This window comes from Globicephala melas, chromosome X, assembly GCF_963455315.2.
Source record: "Globicephala melas chromosome X, mGloMel1.2, whole genome shotgun sequence".
Classification (NCBI taxonomy): Eukaryota; Metazoa; Chordata; class Mammalia; order Artiodactyla; family Delphinidae; genus Globicephala; species Globicephala melas.
This window is the reverse complement of record NC_083335.1, coordinates 40,273,112-40,287,473: the sequence shown is the minus strand read 5'-3', so window position 1 is coordinate 40,287,473 and position 14,362 is coordinate 40,273,112. Positions and strand designations below refer to the sequence as shown.

Here is a 14,362-nt window from a genome sequence, read left to right as displayed (position 1 = left end):
GCCTTCTTGGTTGCAATCGCTTGATGTCTATTTTGCCTGATAGTAATACAAATTAACCACGTTTCTTTCAGTTTTACTGATCATTGGTATTTTTTACCATCACTTTATTTTCATCCTTTCTGACAGTCTACTCTACCTGCTTCATGAACTACTGAAACACGTTCATAATGCCTGTATTAGACTGTTCAGACTGCCACAACAAAAATACCACAGACTAAGTGGCTTAACAACAGAAATTTGTTTCTCACAGTGCTGGAGGCTAGAAGTACAAGATCAAGGTGTGAGCAGGGGTGATTTCTTCTAAGGCCTCTCTCCTTGGCTTGAAGATGGCCATCTTCTTGCTGCTTTTTCACATGGTTGTCCCTCTTTGTACACACACTTCTGCTGTCTCTCTGTGTGTCCTATACTCCTCTTCTTATAAGCACACCAGTCAGATGGGATTAACGTATCCCCTAACAGCCTTAAATTCACTTAATCACCGTTTAAAAGCCCTATCTCCAAATCCAGTCACATTCTGAGGCACTGGTAATTAGGGCTTCAGGATATGAATTTTGGGAGAACACAGTACAGTCAATAACAAAACCTAATGTTAAGATGACGTTATCATAGAAAACAAGAGAGCAGAGGCAGGAACAATGATGCGGAGCAAGCACGAGGACTGTATGTTAGGCTTTCATTTTCCTATAGCTTCTCCAGTTCCTAAAATTCTCGAATGGCCAATGAATCCCAGGCATTTGACTGAGAAATTTGCATTGCTACTACCTCAGCCTGGACCTAAAGGATGGGAACTAGTATTCCACAGTAGCTAGTAGCTCACAGCTTAAAATCTAACACTTTCCTATTATCAATAGATCTGCTATTTTCTTCCAAGATACTTCACCCTTCTTATCCTCAGCTTCTTAATTAGATACAGAGACAAAATAATTAGTCATACAACTCCAACTGTGAGAATTAAATGAAATTGAGATCTACTTCTGCACATAATCAGGGCTGATTGCTGGGTGGAAGGTTTGGAAAGCTGATTCCTCAGCCATTTATGCACAGAATATTCAGGCTCATTCTATTCTAACAGCTCTGTATTCTAGGTCATGCCACAGCATTGTCAATGAGACATGCAGAAGGGGAAGAGTTGCGTCTGTGCACTGGGGTTAGACCTTTTGGGGCCCCAATTATCTCACCAAATACCTCCCTTACTATTTAGCAACCAGAGCCACGTGCAGTTCCCTATTTCGACTCCTAATCTTCCGTTAAGACAGAGATATTGTCTGAATTTGTTCATGGTCCTATCTTCCCTTCTTAGCACTTCGCTTGACATGCACTAGGTGCATGAATGAATGAATAAGTGGATGAATGATAGTTATATTCCACACATATATCTTTCTTGTCTGACAGTTCGTAGCCCCTGGCAGGTCAGAGCCTTAGGCTTACAGCTAAGTCCAGTGGTTAGGACTCGGTGCTCTCACTGCAAGGGGCCTAGATTCGATCCCCGGTTGGGGAACTAAGATCCTGCAAGGTGCGCAGCACAGCCAAAAAAAAAAGAAAAAAAGATGGATGCATTATGTTGAACAGAAATTATAGCTCAGTGAAGTTGGTTTTTAATATGTCTTTGTATCCCTTCCAGAATCTAGAGCTGTGTCATGCTCATATGTGGAATCAACCTGTATTTTCAGATTGAACTGTACAGTTGGGTTTTTCATTTGCTTGCTTGCATGCTTGTTTTTTTTGTTTCTTTTGGGTTTTTTTTTTGCCACAGCCAAGAATATTCTCAGGATCTCCTGACTTATACATCCAACCACATGCTCCCCACCCACATTTTTCATAGGCTCCACAAACGACATGGTCAAAACAGAACGGTCAGTTTCCTGGCATTACACCGAAGCTGGTCCTCCATTCATTTCCCCATCGAAGAAAACCGCCCTAACCCAGCTGCAAAAATCCACATTCCAAGAGACACACTTAATTCCTCTCTATCCTTACCACAAACGTGGACTTCATCAACAAGTTCAGTACTTCCAAGGTACATCTCATTTCAAACCCCATCTCACCCCTTCCATTGCTATGACTGTGGTCTACGAGACTGTAACCTCTCACTGTCATGTGTGTAGTAGCCTCCTAATCTTGTCTCTTGATCTTACAGTTGCTCTATTTCCGTCTGTCCTCCAAGGAACATTTAGAATGAGCTTTAATGAGGTAGATTATAATAATAATTCCCTTCCTTTCAGAAAGCACCCAGTGGCTCCATCATAATAAGAACAAAACCCAGAGTCCTTCCCATGGCCCACAGGACCTTCTGTTTGGGCCCCTCCTACCATTCTCACCTCATTTTCTAACACTGTCCTCCCAATACACACTGGCATACAAGCTGTTCCTTAAAACTGCCAAGCTTGCCCATATCTTAGGGCCTTTCGTCTTGCTCTTCCCTCTGCCTCAAGGGCTCAGCTCCTATATCTTCCCACTGCTGACTGTGTACTTGTTGTTATTTCAATATTAAATCTAAGTTACGTCTTCAGAAAATCCTTCCTTGCCTTCCCCACCCTAGTCATTCTCTGTCACATTTTCCCATATTATTTTCTTAATGGCTCTCAAATCTTGAGTGTATCAACCCCTGTAGAATGTGAGCTCCATGAGAACCATGACCCTGTCTGTCAGGTTCTCTGATTTATCTCCAGTGCCTATCACAGTGCCTCACATATCACTGGTAACCAATAAATATTTGTTGAATGAATGACTGAGTGAGTGAATGATGTAGATTAAGTATGCTAAGTAGTGAGGACTCAGGCATAGTCTGGGACATGGGATTTGGGAGGATGGGAGAGTGAGCTCAGGTGTCTCTGAAGCAGCAGTTTTGTTTAAACCCATGAAAACTGTGGTTGGAAAACTGGGTAGAAAGGACATGATAATTGAGGTAGTGCTTCTAGCTGCCTTGGGTATGAAAGTGTAGCATATGTTCTATACCTATTCTCCTTCTTTCCTAATAAAAGAATCCTAAATTTATTTGGGACAGTGATATTTCCAGTAAAAGACGACATTTATAGCCTCCTTTGCAGCCAAGAATGGTCACATGACCGACTTCTACCTAATGAGGTGATGGCAGAAGTGTTGTATAGTAGTTCCAGGAAGGTGGCTAAAAGGGAGATGAATTTCTCAGACCATGGTGTTTCTCATACCATCTGTTGTGGACCGAACTGTGTCCTACCCAAATTCATATGCTGAAGCTTTACCCCCAGTACCTCAGAATGTGACTGTGTTTGAAGATAGGGCCTTTAAAGAGGTGATTAAATTAAAATGAGGCCGTTAGGGTAGACACTAATACAATATGATTGGTTTCCTTATAAGAGGAGTTTAGGACACATAAAGAGATACCAGGGTGTGTATGCACAGAGGGACAGCCATGTGAAGAAGGAGTAAGAAGGAGGCCATTTGCAAGCCAAGGAGAGAGGCCTCAGAAGAAACCAAACCTGTGGACACCTGGATCTTGGACTTCCAACCTTTAAAACTGTGAGAAATAAATTTCTGTTGTTTAAGCTACTCAGCCTGTGGTGTCTTGTTATGGCAGCCATAGCAACCTAATACACCATCCGATAAGGTTTTCAAGTTTGACAGCTCATTAGAAACAACTGAGGTGAACCTTAAAGATACTGATGACTGGGCTTATCCCTAGAGGCTCTGATTCAGTTGGTTGAATCTGAGCATTAGAGGGGATCCTAATGGATATCCAGAGTTGAAAACCACACGTCTAGGAGAATAGTTTTTTGCACTCCATTGAGCAGGCTGAGAGTGATGAATCTAGCATCATTTAGAAGGCATCCCCCCGTATCTCCCTCCTTCCACTGTTTTTCCTCTACCCCATATGCCCCTTCTTCTTCTGCCCTATCCAGATCTCCACAGATGGACCCAGAGATGCCCCCACCTCTTAATCCTGTTCCATATCCAAGTTCAGTCCTAATTTAAGGAACATTTAATAGCTTCAGCCCCACTTCTGCCCTCCCTGTCAAGAAAAGTGAGTCTCGAGGGGCCTCACATTCTCTTACTCTGCCTGTTAGCCAGAGCCAGGGCAGCTCTCTAGAGGTAACTTCTTGCCTCTTAATCCAATTATAAAATGGATGAAAGACATGAACAGAGGGCAAACAGGCTTAGGAAAAGCTATTCAACATCTTTAGCCATCATGCAAATGCAAATTAAAGGCACAATGAAATGTTAAACCCACCTATCAGAATGGCTGAAAAAAACAGTGACAAAACCAAATGCAGGCAACACTGGATAAACTGAGTCACTCACACATTGCCAAAGGCAATGCAAAATGGTACAGGCCGTCTGGAAAACAATTTGGCAGGTTTTTCAAAACGAAACATGAGATTACCAAATGATACAGCAGTTGCACTCTGGGCAATTTACCCACAGAAATGAAAATTTATGTTTACACAAAAACCTTTACATGGAGTTCATCACAGTTTTACTCACAATAGGTTAAAAATTGGAAATAGCCCAGATGTCTTTCAGCGGGGGGATGGGTAAGCAAACTGGGGTACATTCACACCGTGGAATCCTATTCAGCAATATAAAGGAACAGACGATAGACACACTTTACAACTTGGATGGATCTCAGGAGAATTATGCTGAGTGAAAGAAATCCATTCCTAACAGTAGTGTACTATATGATTCCATTTCTATGACATTTAGGAAATTATAATAGTGTTTGACAGAGTTTAGGGATGTGGGATCAGGAAGAAGGTGGGTGTGGCTATAAAGGCTAACATGAGGGAAACGTGTGGTGATGAAACAGTTTTTGATCTTGTTTGTGGTGATAGTTAGAACACCTACACTGCTGGTAAAAGTGCATGAAATTATATATATAAGTGTACACAAGTGTTCTAACACACAAATGAGTGCATGTAAAATGGCGAAACTGTGGTAAGCTCAGTGGATTGTACCAATGTCCATTTCTTAGTTTCGACGCTGTACTAAAGTAATACAAGGTGTTATCATTAGGAGAAGGTGAGTGATGGGTATACATGACCTCTCTACACATTTTTTTGCAACTTTTGGTAAATCAATAATTATTTCAAAATAAAATAGTTAAACAAACACTGGAGTTGTGGGGAAAATACTCTTAGGTACAGAACCTAAGAACCTAATAAATATGTTAACACAGTTTTAGACCTGTTAAATAATTAAGAAATCCATAATTAATGGAGTAAATATGGTACTTTACTTGCTAAATACGTTATATTTGTTTATAGAAGTGAACATCAGAACGGTCGCAACTTGTGAATACTGAAGTGGTGGGGAGAAGGTTATCGGGAGGCAAAGCTTGGATTTTAGGGTTGTCCAGGAATGGAGTCCTTACTCTATAATTTTCAAGCACTGTGTAGGTCGGATATAAATGCTAGAGACTGCCAGGGATGATGTGGGAGATGGGACCTTTTGGTCCTGGCCCCACTAACTCATGGTTGGGTCAAGGGAAGAGCAATCCAAGACACACAACATGCAATGTGCAATGTTACTCTTTAATATAAAGATAAACAAGGATCATGCGTTGGAAAAATATAAAACAACGGGCAGGCCTACACGGTAAACTTCGGCTTCCTGATTAGCTGGACTGCAAGCTTAGTCATGGATATGGCTTCAGTTAAGAGAAGAGAGGTGACAAATATGATGAGGATGAAAATGACATCTAAAGGCTCATTTGCAGAGTTTTGTTCTCAAGATCCCAGGTCAGTGGATGAGGGTCACATCTGGAATTTTGCCCGTGGACTGAAGAAAGTAAAGAGAAAGAATTGGGATGTCAGCAGAGCCAGCAGCCGTGAGTGTCAACCCCAGGGCACCTGACTTCTGTCCACCTTCACCTTCCTGAAAGCCTAGAGGTCTATTTCTTCTTATCTCTGAATTCTCAGAATTCACTTTTTGATGAGTAAAGAAATTTTTAGTTCTGGTATAGTCTAGTCATTGTACTGAAAGCACCTCTAGTGGGGCAGGATAGATGACCTCCCTTAGGACCAAACTGGAGACACTTGACCACACAACTTCACTGCTACATCTATGCTGCAACAGCAAGCCTTCAAGTTTACCAACATGTATGTACCAGAATGAGCAGATGCCACTGCATGTAATGCTGAAAAAGAGGCGAACAGCTAAATGCCTATCAATAATAGCTTATGGCTTCCTGGAATTCAATTGTTTAATATATTGATCTTAGAAAGAATAATGTAGCGTCACATATACTGAGAAGAAACTATGCTGGCACTAATAATAAAAGAAGTTTCAAACAGTATATAAGATAGGATACCTGTATTTTATAATACATGGAAATGTATTAGTATGAAATTAGGGTATTTCTCACAAGTAAACGTTTGTAAGAAAAAATAGATTTAAAATAATTACCTGAAAATTCCCATTAATCACTCCTCTACTCCTCCCAGCTCCCTCCTATCCCCATGCAACCCCAGCACTCACTTCTGAGACCACTAGAGGTTCACCTCAGATGGGGTGGAGGATGCCTGCATGATGTCCTGCTGCTGCTGGGAGAGGGGTGCATGGAGCTGGAGGTGGGTGTAGACAGTGGGATGGAGAACAAACTCTGGGTCTCACTGGGGTCGGCATCCCTCACAAACAGCTCGTCATTCACGATGCACAGACTGAAGGAAAAATGGGCCCTCAGACAACTGGTGGATGCACACCCACACCCCCAAAACTGACTCTGCTCCCACTGGCACTCAGCAACCAGATTCCTTCCACGTCCCTCCTGTGTCTGTCTCCCAGGTTCCTTGACTGGTACCTCTGCCCCTCCCTACAGAGCCCACCTTTGGAGAGACTGTCTACCACCTTCACTTGATTTATAGGTTCATCCCCAACCCAGGGGCAATTTCGCATTTACCCTTTACCACAGTGCAAGGGGTGGACAGTCTGATCCCCATTCTCAGAAGAAGACACTGAGTCACACAGAGGTCATGGGAATTGACCAAGGTCACACAGCGAGTGAGTGTTGGGTCAAGGAGTGAACGCATAGGCCAATTCCACGCCCATACTCTTCTTAACCACTAGGCTACACTGCTCCTGGGATCTCCCTGCTGGCTTTCCACAATACTAAGTAAACCTAAGGTCTTTGCCACCACATTCCCACGCCCCTGAGCCCAGGTGGGGATGGGCATTCCCACCCACAACAGGGCTCTCACCTGCAGTCGCGGGCAGGGGTAGCGATGAAGGTCCGGGCGAAGGAACGCACACAGCGCTGAGAACTTCCTTCCACTTCAACAGCAAACAAACAACAGTACCCCTTACAGCTGCACGTGCTGTACACGCTCACACTGCGGTCCCCAGTCAGGGTGTGACTGGACACTCATGCTGAGAGGGCAGTTGTTCACGGGGGCCAGGGTGTCGGGAATGGGGAGGGCAACTATAGGAGCAGTCTGCACCCAGTGACAGGACCCCTGACGACCACTGCCCAAGTTCACGGGATGCATTTTTCACAGCCGCCCAAGAGGTGGATACTACTACCCTGTTTTGCAAATGAGGAAACCGAGAGGTTCAGTAATGGCCCAAGTTCTCAGAGTAAGGATCTGGGATGAGAGCCACCAAAATCCACAGCCTGTGTCCCCAACGCCCAGGGTGTGCAGGGCAGACAGGCATGGACACAGCTCAGACCTGGGTTGTCTGTGGGAAGCCTGAGGGCAGGAGAACACAGTGGGGAAGGGGAGGGGAGAGGAGGGGAGGGGAGGTGGGGGAGGGCAGGTGGGGAGGGGAGGGGTGGAATGCAGGGAAGGGAAGGGAAGGGACAGGAGGGGGAGGGGAAGGGAAGAGAAGCGAGGGGGAAGGGAAGGGAAGGGGTCAGGGAAGCTAGGTGGTTCTGGGAGTGAGCCTGGCCAGGGGGAGGCAGCAGTGGGGCATCTGCGCTGGGGGTCTACACACACTCACCTGCCTCGAACACCCCACTGACGGAGAAGCAGAGCATCGTTTCCTGAAAGGGAAGAGCCCAGGCGCCCAGTCACCACCTCCACCTCCCACCCACCTGCGGCTTCCTGGGCCCGCCCGAGGGAGAAAGCAGGCGCTCACCGTCTGGAACCACGTGTCCACCACTAAGGAGCTGAAGTCATGCTGAGTATTGGGCAACACACAGAGAGTGTGCACAATGACACGTTTTGTGGGCTTCAGCAGCTGGACCCGCAGATCTGTGAGGGGAGGGGAAGCGAGCGAAGGTCAGGGGCTGCCACGCCCTGGGCCCTATGATTGACCCCTTCACCGCCCTTTCCCACCCAGTCTTCCCATCACACACTCACAGGGGTCCTTGAGCTTCTTCATATTCCTGCTGTCCTTGAAATACTCGCACAAGCTGCTTCTAGGAGACAAAGAGCAACAGTGGGTGGTGGGTGTTTGCAGGAGCTGGCCTGTGTCTGCTGGGGGGCCACACGGACCGGGAGCAGAGGCTGTACTGTCATACTCACGGGGCTGGGTCCTCGGGGTGGAAGGGAATCGTCAGGGAGAAGCAGGCCTCCTCGTGATAAGCACCCGCGAGAACCTGTCTGTCTCCATAGTCATGGATCAAGTAGTACCTAAGGAGGAGCAATGAAGACAGTCTATCTCTGTGGTCTGGACCTCAAATGAGACTTGAAAACTCCCCTGAGCAGACCTGTGCTCAGGTGGCCTCACCTGTCCTAGCCCTCCCCCCGTTGCTCAGCTTCCCTGAGGTACTTACTGCTGCAGGAATTGCAGGACTAGGCTCTTCAGCTCATCAGATCCAAAGTAGCTTCCCTGGAATCAAATGGCACTTGAGACTATGCAGTAGATAAAGCCTCCCTGCAACACCCCAAATGTTGTTTGATCCTTTTCCTCACCTTGCAGAGCTTTACTATGTAGGGAGTGTCAACGTCAACGGTCACTGGTGACTGTAACTCCTGGCCATCCTGGAGAAGGGAAGAGGAAGTCAGGAGTGGAGACCAGGGGAGTGGCCCTGGATGATCCGGGAAAAGGATGGGCCCAGGAGGGTAAGGGTCAGAGGTCAGGTGTGAAAGGGCCCTGGAAATTCCATGGGAAAGCTTACAGTGGATGTCTTCATCATGAGGTCCTGGAAGTCTCTAGTGTTATATTCAACTTGTGTGCGTGCGTGTGTGTATTTATGGGCATTTTTCCAGCAAGTATATCCATGTCATTTTCAGGAGTCCATGTCCCCCAAAATGGTTAAGGTTCTGATGCTAATATGTGATCTAGGCAAGACCCAAAGGGCTTGAGGGCAGGTGCAGAGGCCACCGACATTCGTAAGAGACAATGATTTACGTAGGCACTTACCAGGCGTAACAACTTCGGGAAACATTCTCTGATGGCCCTGTCCAAAACCAAAAATAGAGAAGAGGTGGTTGATAGTTCAAGGTTGCAATGCTTCCTTTGAGTTAAAACAGTAATACCATAAACAGAGATCAGTGTGTTCTGGCCAATCCAGCAGCACCCTTTGCCCACCTCTGCTCCTGATTTTAAGGGTTTTCGGTCCACTTGCCTGTTGAGCACTGAGCATCTGTCATCTTACTGTCTGAAAGGCACTGTCTCCTCATCTCTCTCAGTACCTTCACTTTAATATTCCTTCCCTCCCTCCCTTCCTCTCCTTCGCCTAGGTAGCTCCCACCCAGACTACTCGGACTCCCTTCTCCAGTGCCACAGGGACCAGCATTTCAAACCCATGCTGCAGGGCTTCCTTCTCCTCCCTCCCTTCCTCCAGGGCCCCACTGAAGGCTGTGGGGAGAAGAGGGGATGGAGTGGGAGCCCGGGGCTCTGCTACCTCACTGGGGGTCCAGCACTCTGGCAAGACCCCGACACCCCCCAGGGATGGCCCAGGATGCTGGGCCAGCGAGGTGAGTGAGGTGGGGCTCAGGGAGGGAGATGGAGGGGATGAAGACAGAAAGGGAGTGAAGGTAGGAAGGGAGAGATGAGAGAGACATAGGGGCACAGAGACAGGGGGGAGAGAGACAACAGAGGGAAGGGAAAGAAGCTCTCCCGTGGTCGGGGTCAGGGAAGAAGAGAGAAGAAAGGGGAAACGGCACACTTGTTGCGGCTCTTCACCTGCCCCAGAATCGCCCAGACACACCAGGTAGGAATGGAAAATATGCACATGTTGGGCTGGGGGCCCACTGGATGCTGGCTGAAACTTTGTCACCTGTGTGAGCTCAGCCAGACTTGGGCATGGGAAACCGAGCAGCCATGGGGGCAGATCTTCCCCAGAAGGAGGAAAGGGTCAGGTCCCAGCTCAGTATGGGGCTGAGGATCCGTGGCCCCCTCTGATGATCACCGTCTTCTCTCCCGATGACCCCTGCACCTCTCTGAGTTGGTTCTTTATCTGAGGAATCATACCTGTCTCAGGCTGCCCAGGGCTCCTGTGAAGGACCAGGCGGGATGATGTGACGTGTGCAGGGAGGGATGGGAAGTGCCCCTCAGAGGCCTGTCCTTCGGTCTCCTCTACCACCTCTGCCCTCTGCCTTCCACTCCTGCCTCAGGAAGCCCTCTGATCACTGGCGGGGGCCCACGTCTGGCCCCTGACTCAGGGAGCCCTGCTTTTTCCCAAGGAGGGTCCAGCTCCTGGCACTGGGCCAGCAGAATGGATGACATGACAGCAGCCACCCATGGCCTCAGCCCTCAGCATGGCACAGGAAAGCCCCCATGTCAACATGGGAGAGGAGGGGGGATCCCTTTGGAGGAAGGGGAAGAGGGCCCCTCTCAGAACGGGGGAGGCAAACCCCATCTCAGCACGAAGAAGGAAGGCTTCTCTCAGCAAGAGGCCCTGGACTGGAGGACCCTTCTCAGTCCAGGGCGCCAGCATCTGGATCAAGGATGGTCGCTCCTGGTCCTGGTGAGGAGGAGAAGCCCTGCTTCCTGGGGCACACTCTTGGGAGGTCTTGCTGGAATATATCTGGGCACAGAGAGCTGGAAACAGACCCCAGAGCGCCTGCAGAGGTGAGCAGGTCAGGGGAAGGAAACTCCTCACCGGTGATAGGCACAGAGAAAGCAGAAGGTGGGGCCTGTGATCCTCCCAGAAGACCAGGGCTGCCACCTTTGGCAAAGGGGCACTGTCACAGATAGTCTAGGCTCCCATGGGTGAAGGTCACCAAGAAGGGTGACAGGGTGTTCACACTGACCTTACATAGGTGGACTGGTCTGGGAAAGTGTCACACAATGGGTTCCCTTGCAGCCACAGCTCTTCAAGCTTCAGCCCTTGCATCTTGTTCAACTCCCACACAGACGTCAGCTGAGAAATATGGGGCAGAAGTGGGAAAAGGAATCCCAGGGAAAGAGGGACATCTGGATCCCTGCACCCCCAGACCCCTCCCTCCCACACAGGTACCTTCACCTGCCTCCTGTCACCACTCTGTTGGACACTAACATGCCCCACCCCCCACTCTCAACCCAACTTTGACCTGGCTCCCTCTTCTCACCTCATTTTTGGAGAGGTTCAGGATCTTGACCGTGGGGGCCATCTGTATAATGTCAGACAGGCCATCCAGCTGGTACAGTTTGTTGCTGCTCAAGTTCAAGGACAACAGCTTTGGGGCAAGAAGAGGGAGAGTGAAGGTTACTATCTAGGACCTTGGAGACAAATCTGCCCTCCTCCCCATCTCTTCCACCCCCTACCCTAATACCAGCACTGGGCCTACAGCCTTACCTCAGGGAAATACTTTTCGATGACCTGCAGGGTGGCAGCCATGCAGCTTCTTCGATTCAGAAATATATCAATATCATAGCCCACCAAGTCTTCAGGAAGGAGAGGGGAGGGAATAGGATGGCTGAGTGGGGTGTGGGGCCAGCACCAGCCCCTCCCCACGTTACCATCCCTAAGTTCTCCCTCCAGGAAGACCCCTCTGCCCTCACCCGCCCTAGAATTACTGCTGTCAGCCGTACCTGGGTCAAGGCGGAGCCTCTGGAGGTCAAGAGCTTGCTGGGAGACATCAAATCGTTTGCTCAAGGTCAGCTGCGGAGAGAGAGATGGAGAGAGCCGCTCTGAGGCTGTGGTGGTGGCAGGGAAATCGGGGGCGAGGGGGACGGGGGACTGGAAGAAGGAGAGGTGGGTCTGAGCGCTGGCACACTACTCGCCGTGAGTCTCCATTACCTTTAGCTGCTCCATTTCTTCTGGCTTCAACTTATCCCGCACAGAGTAGGGAACAGCGGAGGGGCTGACAAAGACAGGTATCTGCAGGAAGAAGAGGTGGGGTAAGCACCAGGAACTCTAGTTCCAAAGAAGACAACCAGCCCCTGGCCTGTACTCCTTCCTCAGGATGAGGTACACGTAACGCCCTCGACACACACCTTTCGGCTCTCCTCGTCACGAATCTTGTAGCTGACATCCATCAATGCAGAGGCAGTGCTAGCTTCCTGGACAAAGAACCGAGCCCCATTTTGCATAAAGTGGAACTACAGGGATTGAATACAACAGCAATAGAATCAGAAGCCAACAGACCCTGCTGAACCAGGTCTCTCTCTCCCCCTTCCCTGTGCCCACGCGTCTGGCTTCGGCATCCTCTCTTACGTCCACTGGAGTGAAGGGGACACTGCAATGGCTCTGGATTGACTTCATTAGCCATGTCTTGTCATACTTTATCCCACAAGGAATCTAAGGATGAAAAGAAGGCATGGGAGAGAGGACAGACAACAGGGAATTTAGGCTGGAGGACGAACCTTTTCCTGTTCTTTCCCGGCCTTCTACTGAGCTTGAAAGGGCTTGTAAAGAAGGGACCACTGGCATGATTTCTTATGGGTGTGCGTAATATGGATTTCCTAAGTACTCTTTCTCTCCAGTCAAACTCTCTTCCACATAATCAAGGTGTCAGAGATGATCTTCCTTTTATCAATTTCCAGGAGATCCTACCCAGCGCACACACTGCTTGCCCCTCAGACAAGGTCTCCAGAGGCTCGACCCTCTGTCTCCCACACTCAGCTTGCCAAGCTGAGACCTCCAATGTGGAGTCGCTCCATATCCTTGGCAGTAGTTTCCATCTTTGCTTTGAGACAGGCTCCTCCGTTCTCCTCACGGTCAGCCTGCTCCCTGTACATTGCTTCTCTGAACCTGCCCTTAGATGAACAAGACTGTTAACTCCTGGTAATAAAAAGGACAGATTACAAACTGTCCCCAGTGAAAGAAACCAGCATCTCTACATGAGACCAACACAGCTCCCCCTGCCTTTTCTCTCCTGCACATTCCATACATTTTTCAGGATACTCACTGTGACCCTGAACCAGCTCCCTGGGGTTCCTTCTTGTGTGTTCTCCCCCATTTCTCTCTCCAGAGGTTTTCTGTTTCTCCACACAGTAGTATGCATGTGGCCTTCACTGTGCCACCTCACTCCTCTCTTGTTGCCTCGGATGGTACAGGGAGAGCTGCAGGGGGGATGTGGAGAGAAGGACGGTGAGTGGCCATAAGTGCTAAGAAAGTCTTCTGTACACCCTCGTCTCTTTGACACCAGCACTACAATTAGGATTGCTCAACCATTATTTCACTTCTAGCATGCTTCAGTTTTGCAGTGAGAGAAGAAAAACAAGTCCACGGAGCGTGAGAGAGGTGCATAGTCCCAGGGGCTGCTGTGCACAAACCCTGCTGCCTGGCCACTTACTGTCTTACTTCGGGGTCCTCCTGGACATCCCTCTTCACCACGTTTCCATCATCCTTCTGGAGGTGTGAGGGCTGAGGCTCACACCCATCGTGTTCATAACGAGGGCTCCTCTCGCCAGAATTACCTGGGAAAGAACTCCAACCTTTCTTTCTTCCTTGAGGTGATCTACCACCATCACTGTATTCTGAAAAGAGGAACAAAAATACAAGTTTGCAGACACATCTGTGGTCCACTTACCACGTACCATGTCTTAGGCTAACAGCATGGTAGGGCAGGCCAAGTGCCAACCTGGCCTAAGGGACCAGTCCCACAAGCCTCAGAAAGGACACTCTTCTGCCTGTCCAGAGAGGACAGCCTTATCCGACAGATGGCACTATCAGGGGAAGAATCGAGGAGGAGCAGGATGAGGAAGAGGACGACAAGGAGGACAAAGAGGGAGGAAGGAGGAGAGGACAACTGCACTGAAACTTTTAAAACAGTGGAGCAGGACTGATAAAGAACCGAGGTGTATGCGTCCATGGGCTAGACTGGACACCAGTCATATATACCAGGAAGGCACCCGAATCTTGCCTTCTCTGAGGACTTTCCAGCAACCACACCAATACCTCTCTCGTGCTTCCCAAATCCAATGAGCCACCAAACCGATTCCACTAACAACCAGCAAGCTAGCTGGACTTCCTTTGCCAGTGCACTTGGAGCTTTAATGTCAGGTGGCACTGAGGTAACGGCCTCCTGAACTGTCTCCCTCCCTCCAGCCTTGCCCTGAACAATACTCTGTTGGA

The 14,362-nt window shown here is 48.7% G+C and overlaps 1 pseudogene; it reads right to left on the bottom strand.

Annotated features, from left to right (window-relative positions):
• Positions 1–5,715: 5,715 nt before the first annotated feature.
• LOC132594447 (nuclear RNA export factor 2-like) lies at positions 5,716–13,698 on the bottom strand (annotated as a pseudogene).
• Between the last annotated feature and the right edge of the window lie 664 nt (positions 13,699–14,362).